Source organism: Panthera tigris, chromosome D2 (genome assembly GCF_018350195.1).
Source record: "Panthera tigris isolate Pti1 chromosome D2, P.tigris_Pti1_mat1.1, whole genome shotgun sequence".
Taxonomy (NCBI): domain Eukaryota; kingdom Metazoa; phylum Chordata; class Mammalia; order Carnivora; family Felidae; genus Panthera; species Panthera tigris.
This window is the reverse complement of record NC_056670.1, coordinates 34437730-34460679: the sequence shown is the minus strand read 5'-3', so window position 1 is coordinate 34460679 and position 22950 is coordinate 34437730. Positions and strand designations below refer to the sequence as shown.

The following is a 22950-nucleotide window of genomic DNA, read 5'->3' as shown; positions in this document are numbered from 1 at the left end:
AAGTTGGAAGTCAGGATTCACTCTTTCAGGTTTGATTTTGCTCAAAATTATGTTATATTCCTTCATTCATTCTCTTTTCATTCCATATTCCACTGTATTAATATATCACTAATGTATCCATTTTACTGTTTATAGACATTGTATTGTTTCTAATTATTTTGGTCATTACAAATAGTACTGCTATATTTGTTATAGCAAAAGACTAGAAATAAACCAAATAACCAAATGTACATCAGAAGATTAGTAAACTAAGTTGTGCATTAATGAAATGGAATACTATGCAGTCATAAAAATATGGAATGATCTCTAAGATATATTAAGTGAAAAAGGTGTGGAAAAATATGCATTGCTGACTTCCAAAAGAAGCACTGATTGATGCTGGGGAAAAGAACTGAACAGATGAGGAGTAAGATTAGGAAGAAAAATTTCATACTTTGTAAATGTATATTAAAAACAAATTCATAGAAAAACACATATGAATATATTATGTATATCTTCCCATGCTAATAAAACACTTTTCTGACTAATCAATTTCCATCTTACGGATATATTAATAAATTCTCTGTGGTTGAATATGTAGACTAGAATGAATAAAGTCTCTGCAAAGTAATATGGAGAGAGTCCCTGGATATGTTACAAAGTGAAAAAAAGCAAAGTACAAAAGAGTACCAACAGTGTGCCATCTTTCAAATAAAAAGAAAGGGTAAATAGAAAAATATTCACATATCTGCTCATTTGGGCATAAACAAATTTAGAAATGAAATGTCTATGAACTGTTGATGGATAAATAGAATATTTATATGTAGTAGGTAGAATAATGTCCCTCTAAAATTCATGCCCTTCCTGGAATCTCAAAATATGACCTTATTTAAAAATAAGCTAGATGTAGCACTGGGTGTTGTATGGAAACCAATGTGACAATAAATTTCATATATTAAAAAAATTAAAAAAAAATTCAAAAAAATAAAAATAAAAATAAGGTAGATGTAATTGCACATGGAATTAATTAAGAGTGTCCTGGGTGCCAGTGTGGCTCAGTTGGTTAAGTGTCTGACTTTGGCTCAGGTCATGATCTCATGGTTTTTGAGTCTGAGCTCTGCATTGGGCTCTGTGCCGACAGTGTAGAATCTGCCTGGGATTCTCTCTTTCTCCCTCTCTCTCTGCTCCTCCCCCACTCATACTTTTTCTCTCTCTCAAAATAAATAAATACTAAAAAAAAAGAGTGTCCTTATAATAAGAAGTGAGAGAGAATATAGATATAGGGAAGAAGGCTATGTGAAGACAGAGGCAGAAATTGGAGTGATACATCTATAAGCCAAAGACTTATAAGAAATGCCAAGGATTGACTGCCAAGAACCACCAGAAGCTAGGAAGATATAAAGAAGGATTCTTCTCTATAGACTTCAGAGGGAACATGGCCCTGCTGATCACTCTACATGCTGATCTATGGAGACTGTTAGCCTGCAGAACTGTTGAGAGAATAAATTTATGTTGTTTTAAGGCCCCCTGTTTGTAGTAAGTTGTTATTATGCCATGCAATGGAATATTACATGGCAATAAAAAGGAATAAGTTATCGATACATGCTATAATATGGATGAACCTTGAAAACAGTATACTAAACGAAAGAAGCTTATACAAAAGACCATGTATTGTAAGTTTCCATTTTTGTGATTTTCCAGAATAGGCATATGTACAGAGACAGACTAGTGGTTGGAAAGGACTGGGAGAAGTTAGAGAATCTGAGGAGAGAGTTTCTTTTAGAACATAAAAATGTTCTAAATTGATTGTGGTAATGGTTGTACAACTCTGTGAATATACCAAAAAATTGCATTATACATTTTAAATGAGTAAACTGTATGGTATGAGAATTATATCTCAATAAAGCTGTTTGGGGGAAAAAAGATGAAATATAGGAACATAGAGCCAACCTTAAAACAGACTCCTAACTATAGAGAACAAACTGAGGGTTGCTGGAGGGGAGGTGGGCAGGGGGATGGGCCAAATGGGTGATGAGTATTAAGAAGGGCACTTGTGATGAGCAGTGGGTATGAGAATTATAAAAAAGAAAAAAAAAAGAAATACAAGAAGGATAAATCAGTAACTAATGAGTTCTGCTGCCTCCAAGAAATAGGTGGAAAAGGATGAAAGAATAGGAAAATGGCAAAGGAGAAGTAGGGATGTGGGGAGAGTGATACTTCACTGAGTATATCTTTATAAATAGATACTATGGTATCTACAGAACCATGGTAACTTTCTATATACCATTAAAAAAATTAAAATTAACTAGGATGTGGGGGTAAACTCTTTTGTGTTGCACTGGAGCAGGCAATGTCAGTATGAACCCATATTTTACACACACACACACACACACACACACACACACACACACAGGTGTGTGCACATATTCATATATTTCCTAACTCTACCCACAGAGAAACCTAAGAGTAAAGACAAGCCAGTAGCAATGAGAACAGCTACTGACAAGAAAAGGAACCAGAATTCTTTTCTTTTTAAAGTAGGTCCCACGCCCAATGTGGGACTCCAACTCAGAACCCTGAGATCAAGAGCAACCCTGAGATCAAGAGTCAGATGCTCTACTGACTGAGCCAGCCAGGCACTCCAAAAGGAACCAGAATTCTGAGAAATGGCTGATTCCATTCATAGGGCAGAAAAACTTGGAGCATCTCATGCCAGAATATAAATAAGTCAAAAAATGATGCCAATATGTCAGAAGAGTAAAGCAGCCAACTTGAAGGCACTTTCAATAGCCAAATCTAGGACAATCTGAGCAAAAAATAAAAAAATAATAGTAATGAATTTTAATCATAGAATATATAAATACCCACAAGTCCATAGGATAGAAATAAGTAAATGACTAAACAAATGGGCAGAAAAGAAAGCTCTCCTGACAGCAGAATTCTAATAAACATATAAGGAATAATAAAAATGGATAATCATTATTTGGCTAACGCCACAGTAATAATTATTACTGATCAATAGATGTTAAAATTAGAGCAAAAGTATGATGAGATAAAGAAAAATGAAAGAAAGACACATAACCTTAAAGTATTTTCCCACAAGGTATTTATTCATTAAGAAAGGAGAAATACTAATTTTACAATGGAGAATTATGAGAGGCGCCACCTTAACTAAGTGATCAAAATTAGTATCACCACTACTGGTATCATATGCCTCCTGATATGATACACTAAGAGCATAATTTCATTTTTGTACCTAAAATGTATAACTTGAATTTAATCATGAGGAAACATTAGTCAAACCCAAAAAGAAACTATACAAAGTAACTGTACAGTACTCGTCAAAAGTGTCAAAGTTATGAAAGATAAAGGCAAGACTGAAGAATTATACAAGAATGCAAGAGAATAAGAGAAATTGACTAACTGCTAATGCAATGTGGGGTCTTGGATTGTATTCTAGACCAGAATAAGAACATTTAGTGGGATAACTGGCGACATCTGAATAAGGTTTGTAGTTTATTAATAGTATTTTTTAATATTAATTTCCTGGTTTTGATAATTATACTATGGTTATATAAAATGTTAGTATTTAGGAAAGCTGGGTGAAGGATATATGGAAGATCTCTACTATTTTTGCAGCCTCTTTGCTACAAAATGAGAAGATAAGAATATTAAAATTTTAAGATCAATGATGTTAGGAGTATCCTTGTATGTAAATCTTTGTGCATATGCTAAATTATTCCATAGGATTAACTCCTGTAATGAAAATTATTGAGTCAAAGGATATGCATATTTTAAAGGCTTTTGATACATATTCTCAGGCTGTCACCCAGGAAAGCTGTACAAAATTTCTCCCATCAGTACTGGGTCTCAATTACTTTTCAAATTTCCAAGGGGTACCAGATGACCTCTAATGTCATTTCTAGTTCTTATTTGCATCAAAATCTCACATATAGTGCATAAATCAGTTTATATGTCACTTAAAAAATATACTGTCTTCCTGATTACTAGTGTAAAGTGAACTCATGTTTGCATTATTTCTACAGCCCATTTCTTGGTAAAATTCACATAATGTTTTCTATATATGATTTTCTAGTGTATATCTCACCTGTTTTATTTAAGTATAAACTCTTTGAAGGAAGGGCCATATATCTTTGCTTCCAATGTTACCCCACTACAGTATATGTTATATGTAGCAGTGGTTCAAATTCATCACTGCAGGAGTCGAGTGGCTACTTGCTTCTTGCCATAGACATATTCAGATACCTTATTGGTTGATACTTCAAGTCCTATATTGTCTGGATGAGCTCCTTCTTCATTTTGCCCTCCTTATATCTTTCCTGGGTCTTTATAGTTCAGGATGTACTAGCAGAGTTGGGTACCAACTCTAAGCTAGTCCTAACAAGGGCAGGATATGAATCAAGAGTAGGGCATGGAATTACTTTAGACCTCCAAATGTAAGCTATCATGGTCCATCCAAGGCAAAGATTTGTTTTACCTTAGTAAGTTGTCTTCTGCCTTATCAGTCTAGATAGTCTATTTTTAGCCCTGAGTGATTATTCTTCCTAACATTCTAGAGTCCACCTTCTAAAAACTAGATTGCTCTAACTCCAATGCATTTACTAAGGATTTTAGTGTTTGCTTGCTCCTGGCAATCTTTCCTTTCAGAAGACCAATATAGCTCCTTTTATATAAGAACAGACTTCTGTGGGGGCGCCTGGGTGGCTCAGTTGGTTAAGCATTTGACTTCGGCTCAGGTCATGATCTCCCAGTTCGTGAGTTCGAGCCTTGCATTCTGTGCTGACAGCTCACAGCCTGGAGCCTGCTTCGGAGTCTGTGCCTGCCTCTCTCTCTCTGCCCCTCCACTGCTCATACTCTGTATCTTAAAAATAAATAAACATAAAAAAAAAAAAAGAATAGACTTCTTTGAATGATACTGATTGCCTCCTGAAAAACAGCTTTTTTCCTCTTCCCACCACCACTTCTAGCTCATGTAATACCTTGGTATGTTCATACCAGAATTGCCGAGACTGCTGTACCCTCACAGATTGTACTTAAAATGACTTAGTGCCAGATTTCCTACCAACTCCTGTGTCCACACACTTTGTCGCAATATCTGTCGCACCTGAGTTAAGTTTTTCCCAGTCCCTGATGGCTCTGCTTTCCTGAGTTTCCTATTTAACTGATCTGCTATGCTTCCTTCCTGGACATTAATCTAACTTACTATATAATCTACCTTATCAAAGCTTGTAAACTATAGAAACAGCACAAAAGGTCAACACCCAGAACTTTTTTGACTGGCATGATTCATCTAGAGAAAAATTATCACCCTAATAATATCTACTTAATATTTCCATTCTCCTCTGTTTAGGTAAAATTCAGAATAACTGGAAGGGAAAAGTTAGGTATGCTTTGAAGCTGAATTGAAACCACCAAATACGGGAGCGCCTGGGCGGCTCAGTCAGTTAAGCATCAACTTCAGCTCAGGTCATGATCTCACGGTTCGTGAGTTCAAGCCCTGTGTCGGGTTCTGTGCTGTCAGCTTGGAGTCTGGAGCCTGCTTCAGATTCTGTGTCTCCCTCTCTCTCTGCTCTTCCCCTGCTCGCTCTCTCTCTCTCTCTCAAAAATAAATAAAACATTAAAAAAAAAAAAAAAAAGAAACCACCAAATACATAGTAACACATGGAAAACGGAGCTGTAAAGAGATCCCAGATTAAATGTCAGTACTGTCAATGGTGACAAATGCTTTTATGCTTTATAGATAAGCTTACAAGTAGGACGGTGGGTTGGGCTGTTGTTATCACGTGTGAAAGAAACCTAATGACCCCCATTATGATCTACTTATGCTGACATACCAACAAGCAGGTTTCTAAAAGTTTACTGCAGCTGAATGTTCAGTTAAGGTTTAATATATTTATTGAACAAATACTAATATATCCATTTAATATATAATATAGATTTAACATATTAATATATTTAATAAATATGTTATTATATATAATAACATTTTTCCCCCTAAATGGTTCTTTGTACTTATAAAACATCCAATAAAAAAAATCTAAATGTAGATATCTTTTATAGAGGAATGTGAAGATACAAATGGATAAAGTCTAAGGCTATTTCAAAATAAAGCTTTTTTGATTACCTTTTGTGTCAAATTCTCAAAGTAGCTAGAGCCAAGGCTCTTTAAATCTATACGGATTTGCTATAATGGTTTATGCTTTAAATGCTTTAGCAGATTCCAGAACAGCTGACTGTAAAACTATTTATTTGCTCATAACAAAGAACACTGTTGATCTTTCACAATAACCATGCTACGATCTGTAATTTATGGTGGAAATATAATGGTTAATCCTACTGCAAGACACAGAAAGTCAAGGCCATGGTTTACTTCCTAGAACTCATGGGCATATTCAGATTAACCAGCAGTTTAGACAGAAATATGAACCTTGCTTGGGATCTGTGTAACTGTTTCAGGGAACTACATCTTTTAGTCTAGGCCTCCACTCATTGTTCCTCATCCAATCTTCCTTAAGACCTAGATACGTTCTAGATATTTAAGCTACACCTAGAAGGCATAAGACCATTTTAAAACAGTTTCATTAAAATATTAGTCACAGAAAGAACACTGTTCAATAGAAAATTCAATGACAAAGATGTATAAGAAAAATTTTACAAAAAATTCACCTTGAATCATAGAATATAATCACATTATACAGCTTATAAATGTAGACTCTTTAGTGAAGACATATTGTTACTGCTCCTATTTTATCATTTACTTATTAAACCCTAAACCAGAAATATCTCCTGGAAATGGAGACATTTCTCTGTTATCTGCTGATTCTATATAGATTTTTAAATGGAGTGAATATAGTTTATTTCATTTTAAACATTATTTTGAACTTCTATTCCTAGCTTCCAGTGTTTACTATCAATATTTGTGTAATTTTATTAACAGCTATACTATCTCCTAATTTAGTGCCAACTGCAAATTTTATTAATGGGTTACTTACTCTTTTTCCTTAATTTAAGGGGGAAAAAAAGCTTAATAAAGCCAGTCCAGCAGCAATTCTTTTAGAAAGCACGTTAGTATGAAATGTCTCCATGACTGAATTCATTACCCTTTTGCATTAGTCTTTGTTTATCATCTTTAAACCAACCCAATCTTTATTAATTTTCTAAGGCATTTTCCCTAGTGCTCTTACCATGATTTATATATGGCTCTTTTTCTCTATCTACAATTTTCCAAACCCTATCAAATTTGTCTCACTCTAACCCCATGGGTTTGTTCATTACTAATACCTTTTAGAGGGATTTTTGCAGCTTTTATTCCTGGCATTTAATAAAAAAAAAAAATCTTCATGTTTAGTATCTGCTGATCCCTCTGAAACAGGGCTTTATAAACAAATAGAAGTGCATTATGATAAACTGACCACAAGATGTTTCTCAGCCCAAATGATTGCTTCTCTCTCTGTATGTACTCTAAGCACTTAATCATGTACTGCCCAGCATAGCATTCAAAGGCCTATCACAACTTACCATTCATGCCTACCCACAACTCTCTCCCCAGTATTTGATATTCTCTGTGATACATCATACCTTTTATGGTCTCTTTGCTTATTGATCTTCTTATTCCATTAATTTATATTCCTTTGTAATCTCAACTTGCCAAATATGAACTATATTCTTCAAAGCCTAGTTAAGATATCACTTCCTTTGTGAAACTTTTCCCAATTTCTTGAGCCTTTTTTGTTCTATAAACAGTTCATAAAAGTCGTATACTACTTTTCAAATTGTGTTAGTGGATTATGTCTCTCCTAGATTTCAAGGAATAGAGTTTTTGCCTTATTTATCTTTAAAACCACAATTCTTGACACATAGTAGGCATTCAGTAAAACCATACTGATTTGAGTTCATTTGTACTGTTACTTTACTGTTTTATCTATTTGTATCTTGCCTCTCTGACTTGTCCTATTAGCGATTCTCAGATTTCTTTAAGTTCTATATTACCCAGCATATTCTTAGCATATGATCAAGAATCTTTGAGTTAGAAGAAATGTTAGAAATAGTACAGTCCAAAAACTCAGCCAATACAGAATTCATTTTACTAAATACCTTTGCTTAACTGTCTATAATAATAGGCATGACAATATGGACTGGTTTGCTCCCGATAGCCCAAGAATAAATAATGGCACCCACTTTCACTCTCACTCTCAAAAGTATTGAAGTTTTGTTGATAAATGTTATGGTCATCTTAATAATGGTCATCTTGATGTACTTTCTCACAAGTACTGGATAGCTGAACAATCCTAATTATTGTATCCTTTGAATTCTGAACCATGTGGATGTACTGCCTATTCATAGAACATTAAAAAAAAATTTCTCCTTTGTAAGGTAGATGAGAATAGAGTTCTAGGACTAAATGAAATAGTTAAGAGTACAAGGAAAATTTAGGGGTGCCTGGGTGGCTCAGCTGGTTAAGCGTCTGACTTCTGATATCAGCTCAGGTCATGATCTCGCAGTTTGTGGGTTCGAGCCCCACATTGGGCTCTGTGCTGACAGTGCAGAACCTGCTTGGGATTCTCTCTCTCTCTCTCTCTCTCTCTCTCTCTCTCTCTCTCTCTGCCCCTTCCTGCTTGCACTGTCTCTCACTCTCAAAGAAATAAAAATAAATGTTTAAAAATAGAAAGACTGCATTTAAAAAAAAGAGTACAGGGAAAATTTAATATAAATAAATTGAATAGGTGGCTAAGTGAAAAATGATTAATTTGACAAAAAACTAGGACATTTTCTTGAGATTTTAGATTGCTTATTAAAACAGAAAGGCACTGAATATAAGAACTTAAAATAGCTTAATAGTTTCTCTCACAGATGAATATAGGGGAAGGGAAGGAAAAATAAGATAAAAATAGAAAGGGAGGCAAACTATAAGAGATTCTTAAATATGGAGAACCAACTGAAGGCTGCTGGAGGGGAGGGGAGTGTGGGGATGGGTTAAATGGGAGATGGGCATTAAGGAGAACACTTTTTGGGATGAGCACTGGGTGTCATATGTAAGAGATAAATCACTGGGGTTCTACTCCTGAAGCCAAGACCACATTGCCTCAATAGAAGCCGAGAAAAGCTAAATAAACTTGAAGGGCCAAGATAAAACAATAGGGGAAAATCCTTAGGAATAGTGGCTTCTATTTGTGCTACTTCAAGGGTCAATAAGCATCAAAAATGATGTAAGTTTCTAAAGAAGTTTAATTAGGATAAACTGTCTTGGCTAAGGCTTAAGGGAATAAGGCGAGAATTAAGTCTTCATTTAAGTACAGTTTTCAATATCCAATGAGCAACTGTTTTATTCTTTTTAACCAAAGAAAATTCTAACTTTGCAGTTATCTGAATCAGATTTTTTCTGCTACACCTCCAAAGATTTTTATCTGAGCCAGAAACATGCATGCCGTGCTTCAGCCAAAATAAAATTCTGCCGCCAAGCTGTAATGCTCTGAAAAATAAATTTTGGAGTCTAATTGAATTTCAGAAGAATCACTCACTGGGTACAAACAATAATTATTCTGAAAAACATTTGGTAATATACTTCCTAGATGAATATCCATTTATAATATATTTTCAAGTGCTTTAAATTATAGAAATTGATTATTTGGAGTTTTGTAAGAAGATGGATACATTCTCTAAGAACCATTTAAGTTAATGCATACATATACATCTATAAATGTGTAGGTAAATGTAGCTATATCATCTAGATATCCATTCATATATACATAATGCATTTATAATATACATATACATACTTCCACATGAGAATGTTTTATCCAGCTCTAAAAAATTCTAACGAAAAGTCTTAAAATTGGAAATTATTTGGCTGAAGCTCTGAGAAACACAGTTAACCAAATATCTACTAGATCATACATGGATTTTTCTTGAGCCAAAAGGTCTCTGGATGTATTCCTATAAGAAGATTTATCTTACTAACATCTATTGGTATTGATCTAATGGTTAAGTATAATGAAGGAGCAGAAAGTAATCCTTTAAATATACACATTCTAAGATACACTATAAGCCAGGTTTTTCCCAACCTTGGCATTACTAGTATTTTGTGCCAGATAATTCTTTGTCATGGATGGCTGTCTTATGCATTATAGGATTGTTCTCTATCTACTAGATACCAGTTGAATCCCCCCATTCTCTACTGTCCACCCAGTGGCGACAACCAAAAGTGAGGGGAAAAAATGCTTCTAGTTGACAATCACTGCTATAAATAAATGAGGCAATGTAATATAAAACAGATTAGACTAGACTGGGATTTAAGAGGTTCTGATCCAGGCTTTTTGGCTCTGACTTTGGGATCTTGGGTAAATTACTGAATCCAGCCATTCTCAATGTAGGTTATGGATGGCAGTATTGCTAAATCATCTAAGAGCCTTATATGACAGATGAATCCACTTAACTTTCTTAGGCCATGAACTGGGAGATCATGAAGTGAACTGAAATCAAGACTCGGCATCTCAACTGACTGAGCAACCCAAGCACCTCTAATTTTTTTTTTATTTGAGAGAGAGAGAGAGCATGAGCGGGACAGAGGGGCAGAGGGAGAGAGAGAATCCCAAGCAGGCTCCACGTTCAGTGCAGAGCCCAACGCAGGACCTGATCCCATGACCCTGGGATCATGATCTGAGCCGAAATCAAGAATTGGACGCTCAACCGACTAAGCCACCCAGGAGCCCCTTTCTATTTTATAATAAAAAATATTGACTAGGGGCTTTAATTTAGACTCTAATGCCATAGCTTATGATAAACCAATTCCTATACTATAACAGTCAGAAAAGTTGCAAAATAAATAAACAGATGAAGGTATGAGAGAGCTGTCAAAGTAGCCAAGACTTGAGATAAAATTCCTGACGTAGAAAACCTTAAAGAGCTAGGCTGGTATTTTAAAAGTTGATTTTCCCTTCAGGACATTTGCAAATTCTTGGCTGGGTTAGAGGTTGAGAATCTAGGTAAAGGGCTCTTAAGAAGAGGCAGAGAAGCCAATAGAGCTTTTGACAATCTCCAGCGTTGCTGAGACAAAATTGGAGATTGGGGCTGCCAAGGCAGTAAGAAATGAGGTGCCACATTCGTGAAGAGAAGGGAACATATGGATTAAGTCTGACACTCAGGGGTCTTCTCCTTTGAGATATTTGCCAAATTTGTAATGTTACAGAACAAGAATGTAAGACACTAAGCAAAAGACCTCTACAAGGTAGAGTAGTAATTTTAGCAGTTGTATGGTGCCAACAACAACCTATCAAGGAGTGTGGACCCTAGTAAATACTGTAGGATTTCAGTTGAGATTTCAGGAGAGCTATAGTATAGGAATGGAGGCAAATTAGAAGCCTTACAAAAACTGTAACCCAACCTTGAGTCAGCTCAATCCTTGATATATCTACTCTAGCTGTTTTGTATAAAAAGATAATACCATCAACAGAAATGCTATAATTTATTACAGACAATATTTAGCATTTAATGAAAAATTATCAGGCAAACAAAAATATAAGCCCCCCCCCGCCAAGAAGACAAAAAACTAGACTCACAGACGACTGAGATATCATAGTTTTTGGACATGAAATTTATTATTTTTTTGAACATGTGATTAACAGGTTCAAAAAAAATGACAAGGTAGATTAACATCGTATAGAACTGGCAGCAATAAAAAAGAATCAAGTAACATAAAAAAATAAGAAATTTGACTATTGAAATAAAGAACTCAATAGATGTGTTGAAATGCAGATTGGACAAAGTAGAAGAGAGAGGACAGTTAAGTTACAAATCAGTACAAATATATATGCTGCTGATTTTCCCACTGTTGTCCCAGGTAAAAACTGACAATGGGGAACAACTGATTGACTTTTAAGGGGATTCAGGTGGAACATATTTGGTGTTTAAGCTAATTTAAGTTTGTTGGTTTAATTAAGATAGACATGTCTTTGGGTTATCAGCATTAAATATGAAACTTTTATTCTACTTAGGTTTGTAAAGGTCAAATAAGCTCATGTTATCTCTGTTGCAACTTGTTACCAAAAAAATGACTTAAAATAATGGTTAATTTTGTCTGTCTCAAAGTTTTCAAGGGTAATTGTTAAGATAGCTTTCAGTCTTTGGTAACCTGAAACTTAAAAGTTTTGCGTGCATGATAAATGGGATTGAATTCATTGAACATCTAGGTCTTTTTCAAATAGAATGGAATGCTAAAACATTAATTAATGAAAACAGATTTTGGTTTTGACTTCTTATTGCAGAGAAACTAAGGCTATTTTGGTCTGTTGGTAAACATGCTTTGTGCTTAAGTGGTTCATAAGTTTGCCACCTAAAGAATTCTGGTGTAACAGTTCACAATTGGTTACTACTAAGTTTTCACTGGAGACTAAGGTTTCTAAGAGTTAAAATTCTGCTAAATATAATTAAGACTGATGGAAATAAGAAAAGCAACTCTGTATGTAAAAAAGTAGGAGATGTGTAAGAAAGATATAAGGAATGGAAATAGATTTCTGTGGAAGGTAAAAGAAAAAGAAAGTAATTTTGTCCTAAATGAGACTGGTTGTTTGAAGAAAAATGGCTTGGGACAAAATGTGAAGGCAAAGTAAAGTTGTAGAAATTCTTGAAGGGAAATCTTTGGAAAGGTTAGGTTGTGTGGTTAGGACAGACTAAGGTTGCAATGAATGGATTTTAAAAGTACACTGGTGGGAATGCAAACTGGTGCAGCCGCTCTGGAAAACAGTGTGGAGGTTCCTCAAAAAATTAAAAATAGACCTACCCTATGACCCAGCAATAGCACTGCTAGGAATTTACCCAAGGGATACAGGAGTACTGATGCATAGGGGCACTTGTACCCCAATGTTTATAGCAGCACTCTCAACAATAGCCAAATTATGGAAAGAGCCTAAATGTCCATTAACTGATGAATGGATAAAGAAATTGTGGTTTATATACACAATGGAATACCAAGTGGCAATGAGAAAGAATGAAATATGGCCTTTTGTAGCAATGTGGATGGAACTGCAGTGTTATGCTAAGTGAAATGTCATACAGAGAAAGATACCAAATGTTTTCACTCTTATGTGGATCCTGAGAAACTTAACTGAAGACCATGGGGGAGGGGAAGGAAAAAAAAAAGAGAGGGAGGGAGCCAAACCATAAGAGACTTTTAAAGACTGAGAATAATCTGAGGGTTGATGGGGGTTAGTAGGGAGAGAAGGGTGGGTGATGGGCATTGAGGAGGGCACCTGTTGGGATGAGCACTGGCTGTTGTATGGAAACCAATTTGACAATAAATTTCATATTAAAATAAAAATAAAAAAATAAATAAAAGTACACTGGTATGAGGTTAAAATTCTGCTTTTCTCTGTTCAAAAGATAAAGTTTTCTTGGATTATTCTGCTCTTGATTAAAAAAAATAATAATAGGGGGTGCCTGGGTGGCTCAGTTGGTTAAGCGGCCGACTTTGGTTCAGGTCATGGTCTCACAGTTCATGGGTTTGAGCCCTGCATTGGGCTCTGTGCTGACAGCTCAGATTGGGCTCTGTGCTGACAGCTCAGAGCCTGGAGCCTGCTTTGGATTCTGTCTGTCTCTCTCTCAAAATAAATAAACATTAAAAAAAGTTATAAAAACAACAACGACAACAACAATAATAATAATAAGCAAAGGTATTTTTTTCTCTTGTCTGCCAGGAAAACCAAAGCTTTATGTTTTAAATATTTAAGTTTATGCTTTTATTTGGTCTTTGGTTTCTTGGTTAAAACTTCTCAATGTCAAAGGAGCTAAGTTTTGGTAACAACTATATAACCCTACATATTTGCCTTTGGAATTTCCTATTGCCACCTTGGTTAAATAAATAAGATTTGTAATCCTATTTAGGATGTCCTTTATAACTTTCTAAGGTTTTAACTTCCCAGGATTTAAATTGTAATGAAGTCTTTGACCAATTAAGGTTTGCTTATTTGGTATGTTACTCTGTAAGCCCTGTCAAACAAATAATGATAAACCTTAGGCTGCACTGCTTGGGTAAATGCCATAACTATTCTAGGGATTATATGCAATTCCTAAAATTTTAATATGTTCTGGTATAAGGTTTTCACTTAACATTCTAAGTATTTAAGTGTTCTGTGTCACAGAAATAACTGGATTACCTTGTCAATTGCATCACAACGACTCATATCACATTGTTAACCATGTCCATTTTTGAGTTCTATCATTTATAATTAATTGTTCTGATGCTTTAGCAAAACATGTTTCATCTTTAAGGGCTTTAAGGACAAATATAGGTATTTGACATCTTTATGATTAATACTAAAATGGCTAGAAATTTCCAGAACTAAAAAGCTGCATTCAAATTGAACAAGAATTCAAGAAGTGCCAGCAAAGCAATTATAAAAGATCTATATGACCAATAGCTGTTCTTGCTGTACTTATGTAAATAATTAGGTCAAGGTAAAAATTGTAGTTGTTTTACAAATGAATTAGTCTTGATTTGGCTACCTCAAAAACAGAGGTGATTCCAGAGAGAAAAACTATGCTTTAGTAACACACCTTTATGGATACTAAATCCCAGTTCTGATTGTCTTTAAATGTTTGTTGTTTGTGTAAGCTGAAGAACTTGAGGTAAACTTTAGAAAAATTGTCACCATAGCATAGGTATGGACAATCTTCTTGCTTGTTATTCTGTGGCAATAATAACAGGACCCCATGGACATATGATTATTTAAACAACTGGAAAATGGGATGGATTCCCCCAACAATTGTATATGAAAAGTCTTTTTTCACTGTAGACTTATCAATAGATAAAGACTATAGTGCTTTATTAAATTATTCAATTAAGGCTGGGTTAATTCATAAATCTCTAAATATTCAAACCATATCCTTCCTAAACTTGAACTGACAGTTCCTAAAAACCCACCCCATATAAACCCAAAAGACCTGGTTTATTTAAAGGAGTTAAAGTCTAATATACCAGGGGATTTAATCCAAAATGCAAGGGCCCCTAGTCATATTATGTACTCCCACAGCAGTAAAGTTATAGAGGCACTCTTCATGGGCTTCTATATCTAAAGTAAAACCCATACCTCCTTCGCGGGAAACCAAGAAGCAAACTAATGTGTCTTTCTTATTCCTGTGAACCTGTGGAGGACCTCAAACTCCTCTCATTATGGTTGTACCTTTCTTTTTCATTCTCCTTTCCTCAATTTATACTGACAATTCCTTCTTAAAATGGGTCATTCAAAAGGATCACCACAGACATTTAAATTATAAACCAGAAAAATCCATCTGATTCCTGCTGCCTGTTCCTATTCCATCTGAGGATGCTTCAAGCCTGACATCTAAAAATCTTCTCACTGGCAGCACTGACAGACACTGGGTTTGTAATTTGCTCTAACCATTAACCTATATTTTTCTTATTTCCATAAAAGTACCTCTTATTAATTACTTGATTGCTTACTGAACAGAGTCTATATGATAGCTATACACCACCTGTTATACTGTTAATACCTTCAGTGACTGTCAATAACATTACATTACTAAATACTAAAAAAAGTCAAATGCATAGAACAGTTCTACAAAATAAAATGGCATTAAATGTTTCAACTGCTGCACAAGGCAGAACCTGTGTTCTCATAAAAATAATGCTGTGTATACATTCCAGATTACCACAACAATATTTCCAGATTTCTAACTGACATGAATACTCGAATTGGTGCTTTAAACAATCCCTCTCCGTCCTTTAGTGAGTGGTTTAACTCCTGGACTGGAGGATTATTGTCAAATACCAAAGGACTTTTATTGGGGTTTCTTTATTCTCATTATGTTTTGCTGTTTTCTCCCTCGTATCTCCGCCTGGTACCAAGACTCCATCACTACAACTTCAAACCAACTAATGATACTAATGAACTCAAGGAGGTTCATGTATGTTGCCCACCTTGGATTTAGCTGCCTCCACCTTTTGTAACTCCCCTATGCCTTCCCAAACTGACCAATATTAACCCATATAGGCAGGGACGTCTCTATGTCCTTACTCAGCAGGAAGATGCTACAGAAGATGAGATCTTTAACCTTCAACAACCTTAAAGATTTAAGGGTCAAAATTGTTTAGGGGCGTTATGATGAGGGAGCATAGGCAGGCTGAGGGCAAAGTACAAGCTAGCACCCCTCCTTTCCAGGTGGGATATGTGTGATATTCCTCGGACCCTCTCAGGTACCCAAAAAAACCCAAGAAAGTACAAAAAACAAATGGTTAAACTGATAAGAGTCTACACCAGTTTACAAGAAAAAGGCAATCCCATCAATAGCCCGAAGTCCAGGAACTCCCTACATCTTAATGTTAATGCTTTGCTAGAGGGAAAAACAACCTTAGCTTGACAATAGGTAGGCCTCCAGTAATCTGTGAGTCTTTAGCATATGAAAATCTCTTTAGCAACCTCCCTTTTGATTTTACCTCCCCCAAGTCCACAGTATATAACCAGCCATTCTTCACAACCCCAGTGCAGCTCGCTCTTTCTGTCCATGGGTCCTGTCCCCGTGCTTTAATAAGAATCACCTTTTTGCACCAAAAACAAAACAAAACAAAACCCTCCCCACACACAAAAAAACAAAAAAACCAAAAAACCCCACAAATATATATGCTGAAACTGGAGGAAAAATGATAAAAATACAAAAAAAGATCATAAATGACATATGGGACACAATAAAAAAGGCCTAAGATTTGTGTAACTGGTGTCCCAACTGGAAGGAGAGGAATGCAGTATCTAAAGAGATAATGGCTGGAAAATCTCCCAAACTAATAAGAGTCATCAACCATACATTTGTGTAGGCAAAAGAAAAATGATAAAATAATTCATAATTATTCAGATAAAAACATGGAAATGTAGGAAGAGAAGAAAAACAATGGAAAAAGTAAAATTCAATTGCACAAATATTTTGTCACTACAAGGCATTAATAATTAATGTGACTGACAATAATACAAAAGGTTGGAAGTCTTAAATGGAATTGAAATGTTCTAGGACCTACCATTGTATGAGAAGTGGCAAGCCTTATAGTTTATATTTGACTCCAATATGTCAAGCATACATTTTGTAATTTTTAGGGCGAACATCAAAAGGATATACAACTACCAAGCAAATAAAAACGGAAATGAGAATAAAAAATACTTGATCAATCCAAATGAAGCAGGAAAGAAGAAAAAAAAAGAAGATAAACTTGTGAGACAAATAGAAAAAAAAAAAAGAGTAATATGTGAGATATGAATCCAATTATATGAGTAAGTTATATTAAATATCAACAGATTCCAATTAAAAAGTTGCCAGAATGAATTTAAAAGATAATAAAAAGTGCATTTTGATTACAAAAAAAATCTTATATTTAGGAACATAGAAAGTTTGAAAGTAAAGGGATGGAAAAACCATGCAAATACTAAAACAACATAAAGCCTGTATAGTTATACTAATAATAGATACAAATCTCAATCATAGCAGGACACTTTAATTAATGTCTCTCAGTAACTGATAAAACAAGTAGACAAAAACTAAATAAAAATATAAATGATCTGGACCACAAACTTACTGAACTTGACCTTATTGTATATACAAAGACTATATTAAAGAATGTCAGCATATACATTGTTTTCAAATGCACAAAGAAGATGGATAAAATTGACCATATGATGTGCAGTAAGACAAAATTTCAATAAATTTTGAAGAACTAAAATCATTCTGCATGTCTGACCACAATGGAATTAAACCAAAAATCAGAAACAAGAAGATAATTAGAAAATCTCCAAATATATTCTAGATATTTAAAAATTAAATAAAACTTCCTAAATAACATATGGATTAAAGAAGAAATCACAATAGGAAATGGGAAATAATTTGAACTGAATATAATGAAAACAGACATACCAAAATTTGTAAATAAAACATGGAGAAAATAGAAGAAAAAAAGTATCTGAAAATTTAAAAAGTAAAAAACAAATATTCAGTAGAAAAAAATCAACAAAGGCAGAGTTGGTTATTTTTTATTAAACAAATTTTTTTTAATGTTTTACTTATTTTTGAGACAGACAGCATGAGCAGGAGAAGGGCAGAGACAGAGGGAGATACAAAATCCTTAGCAGGCTCCAGGCTCTGAGTTGTCAGCACAGAGTTCAACGCGGGGCTTGAACCCATGAACTATGAGATCATGACCTGAGCCAAAATTGGAGGTTTAACCAACTGAGCCACCCACGCACCCCTAGAGTTGGTTCTTTATAAGACTATTAAATTGATAAACCTTGTCATGGCCATGAAAATTTGCCTCTCAGATGTGCCAGGTGGAGCTATGCTCTGAAATTCACCACTGCATTCATACTGAGGCCACATTCGCCAGGAGCACAACCGAAACAGTATGGAGACCTATTCTGGAGATATGTGGGACTCCTTTGGGCAACTTTGCTTATGGGGCAACTTTGGCTTGAGGACTCCTCTCTGGCCTTGTCAAAACTTAACCATATTGTAATCTATGCCTCTTCCTGCCCAACCTTCCTTCACTGCAACACAGGGGTCAGACCTGTACCACAATTTGACAGGTCTCCCTGCTTCCTCTGGCCCATAACTTATCTTGCCTTACAGGTGTTTCCTTCAATAAATCTCTTGATAATCTAACATCATCTAGGCATTAACTTCTTTGAAAATTAAAATTAAAATAAACTTCTAGGGAGAGTGATCAAGGAAAAGAGAAAGAGCATAAATTTAATTCCAAGATTAAGAATTAAAAAAGGGAATATCACTATAGATCTGCCAGTATTTAAGAAGATGAGAGAATATTATAAATAATTTTATGTTGGATGAAAGAGACAAATTCCAAGAAAAATACAACTTTACAAAACTAACATAGGACGACTGGGTGGCTCAGTCTGTTAAGCGTCTGACTTTGGCTCAGATCATGATCTTGTGTTGAACAAGTTTGAGCCCTGCATGGGGCTCTGTGCTGACAACTCAGAGCCCAGAGCCTGTTTCAGATTCTGTGTCTCCCTCTCTCCCACTCATGTCCTGTCTCTCTCTCAAAAATAAATAAAAACATTAAAAAAAATTTTTTTTTAAAAACCTGACATAGAAAGAAAAAGAAAAAAAATGAACATTCCTATTCAATTAAAAGAATCTGTAATGAAAAACCATCCAATGAACTATTCTCTTGATATTCCCTGATATTTTGATGGGTGAGCTTGTTTAAATTTTTACATAAAAACAACCTCAAGCTTATAAAACTCTCCCAGAACAGAAAAAGGGTACTTCCTAATTCACTTAATAAGGTCATCATAATGTTCATACCTAAACTAACAATGATGTTACAAGAAAGGAAAATATGAAACAAACTCTTTCATAACAACACTGCAAAAATCTAAGAAAAATATAATCAGATCAAATCTGATGATATATTAAAGGAACACCATGACTATATTGGGATTATCCCAAGAATGCAAAGATGGTTTACCATTCCAAAATCAAGCTGTGATTCACACATTAAAAAGGGGGGAGGGAGGGGAAGAAAAATTATACAGTAATGTTTAAGAGATGCAGAAAAGTTATTTGATAAAATTCAACATCCTTTCATGACTAAAAATATCTTACCATCATCAAAAACAAAACTCTTTGCAAACTATTAATGAAAGGAAACTTCCTTAATCTGTTAAAGAGTATTTGTAAAGAGACTACCACAAACTGCATCCTTTTTGATGAAATACTGAAGGCTTCCCACAGGAGACTGGAATAAGACAAAGGTACTCACTACAACCATTTCAACTGTACTCATATTCATTGTGCTTCACTGTGCTGATAGTGCAGTAAGAAAAATTAATAAAATAAATACCAAGATTGGGAAAGAAGTGAAATTGTCATTATTCACAAATGATATCATTATATACATAGAAAATCCAAAAGAATTAACAGACTTATTATTACAATTAATAAATGAAAACAATGTCATTATAAAAAATTTATATACCAGTAAAATACAAACAGAAACTGAAATCTAAAAAGATGCCATTTACAAATGGATAGCATCATTCCGAGATCTGCTCTTTACCGAAATGGATCAATGATGAGAATAGATAAATCGAAGCATCAGAAGACTTTCCAGTGTCTCTGATGCGTGATCTCTGTATTTCTCTCTCTTTTTTTAAGTTTATTTATGTTTGAGAAAGAGTGCTCGCAAGAGGGGAAAGGGCAGAGAGAGAGGGAGAGGGAGAATCCCAAGCAGGCTCTGTGCTACCTGAGCTGAAATCAAAAGTTCGATGCTTAACCTACTGAGCCACCCAGGTGCCCCTGATCTCTGTAGTTCTGAGGAGCAAAAGTAATTTAAAACAATAAGGGCTTGTGTCTGGAGTTGTGAGGGTGTGTGTGGATCTGTGTGTATAAAGATGAACAGTAGAGGGGCTCCTAGGTGGCTCAGTTGGTTAAGCTTCCGACTCTAGGTTTTGGCTCAGGTCATGATCTCACGGTTTTGTGAGTTTGAGCTCTGCATTGGGCTCTGTGCTGACAGTGCAGAGCCTGCTTAGAATTCTCTCTCTCTCTCTCTCTCTCTCTCTCTCTCTCTCTCTGTCCTTCCCCTACTCACACAGTCTCTGTCTCTCTCAAAGTAAATTAAAAAAAAAAGTGACAGTGGATAACTGAGGACTTATTGATGGAGGAATGAGATTGCAAGTAGATATGTGTGTGTATGAAAGACCAGTCAGTTCTCAGCAATGATGAAAAGGTTTTACTACTGACTTCTATGAGTGTTTTTACACTTGATCTCAGCTCAGAATTAATTAAAAAAAAGGATAGCATCAAAAATAATAAGAGGGGTGCCAGGCTGGCTCAGTCAGGAGAGCATGTGACTCTTGATCTTGGGGTTGTGAGTTCAAGCCCCATGTTGAGTGTAGAGCTTACTTAAAAAAAATACAAAAAACAAATAATAGGAATCTTATAAAATCTAGGTATCTTATAAAAGTTATATATGTGAGACCATTACACTGAAAAAACTAACAGTTTGAGAAAAATTAAAGACCACCTAAATTAATAGAGACAGATACTCTTATGGATTAGAAAACACAATATTGTAAATATGTTAATTCTTTCCAAATTGATTTCTGGATCCAATATATAATTCAATTCAAAAAAATTCTAGTAAGAATTAAAAATTTCAGGGGGTTAACAATTTGATTCTAAAATTTGTGTGGAAATGCAAAGGGTCAAGAAACACCAGGACAAGCTTGAAGAACAAAGTTGGAATTCTGACATTATGAAATAAAAAGACTAATTATAAGTAATCAAGAGAGTGTAAACTGGTTACAAGGATAAAGAAAACAATGGAATAGAATAGTCTAGAAGAAGACTCACAGATATCAGGTAATACGAAATGTGACAAAGGTGCTAATTTATTGCAGTAAGGGAAAGGATGTTTCTTTTAATAAATGATGGTGGGCCAACTGGTTATTCATATAGGCAAAAGACATGAATTTTTCCTCTAACCCATATCATATATAAAAATTAATTCTAATTCTAGACAGACTGTGACAAATAAAGAGTAACAAATAAAAATGAGCTAGGGATACACAAAGATTTTCTTTAAAAGAATATGAAAAATACTACCCATAAGGGGAAAACATTATTAACTGGACTAAATTAAAATTAAGAGCTTTACTTATCAAAAGATACCATGAAGAGAATAAAAAGGCAAGTCACAAAGTGGGAGAATATACTTACAATACATTTATCTAACAAAAGACTTGTATGCAGACTGCAAAAGGAATTATAAATCAATAAGACAATCTAATGTGGGCGAAAGACTCCAATAGCAACTTTACAAAAGAAGATATCTAAATACTAATAAGCAAACGAAGAGGTGCCCCACCTCACTAAATTAAGGAAATTCCAATAAAAAACACAATGAGAAACTAGAGCATACTCACCAGAATGGCTAAAATAAAAAATGGACAGTAGAATATACTGATGAAAATACAGAAAAATAAAAGCCATTCTATATACTGGTGGTGGGCATATAAATTGGTAACACCATTTTAGAAAACTAGAAGTGAAAAATGGAACTCTTCTGTATTATAACCATAGAAGTGGTTGCATGATCGTATGCATTTGTCAAAGCACACAGAACCTTGACACCATGAGGAATGAATTGTACTTATTAAAAAAACCAGCCTAGATATGAAAGGAAACCAAGGTGGAATACAAACTCTTAGAAATAAACCTAATTGTATTACAAATAAGTAATGTAACCACATTGAAGTAGATGGAATAAAAGAACTAACCCAAAGTGACTTTAGACAACAGTATTTTGACTAGACTGTAGAGGGCTACAGATAAAAAGAACTGTAAACAAACACTTTAGGAAGTAAATATGTTCTTTTCTCACAAGGGTATGGGTAATTTGAAAGTACTTTAGGATGGAACAATAAGTAAATATATTTTGGATAATGAGAGCCAGAACTTCCAATGTCAGAGGAAGTTAAAAGGAATGAAAGGGTGAAGGCTAGAATGAATTCTGTTGTTAGACTGGAATCAAAGTTACCAGCAGGTTCAAACCATGTAATTTAAGTAGATAAATATAGAAATAAATATAGAAGGATATGTATGCATGAGTTAATACACATACATATATTGCCAATCTGTTTGCTAAAAGGGTCCCAAAGCAATGATTCTCAATTAGCAATGAGCATATCTTGCATCCAGATCTGGGTTTCTAAATATCATTTGCTAATTAAAGGAAAGAGGGATACTTGAAAAAGTAGTTGATTCCAGGACGGAACCAGGGAAAATACAAGAAACTAGAGCATCTTATGTTGTCAAAAAGTAATATAATGCTCAAAAAGGATATTCTTAAAAATAAAGAACTTTTTTTTCATGAATATCATATATAGACACTCTGAAAGAATGCCACTTAATTTGTTCTATTCACAACATCAGCAATGT

At 34.7% G+C, this 22950-nt stretch overlaps 1 protein-coding gene and 2 non-coding genes across 10 annotated transcripts in view; 2 read left to right on the top strand and 1 right to left on the bottom strand.

Moving 5' to 3' along the window:
* Positions 1-22950, bottom strand: part of ADK (adenosine kinase) — a 517527-nt gene that overhangs the window by 69900 nt on the left and 424677 nt on the right. The gene's annotated exons all lie outside the window — the stretch shown is intronic.
* On the top strand, positions 20076-20155 carry LOC122232248. The gene has a single exon (XR_006209587.1). It is a non-coding gene; the product is annotated as a small nucleolar RNA U2-19 (small nucleolar RNA).
* Positions 20722-20785, top strand: LOC122232247. The gene has a single exon (XR_006209586.1). It is a non-coding gene; the product is annotated as a small nucleolar RNA U2-30 (small nucleolar RNA).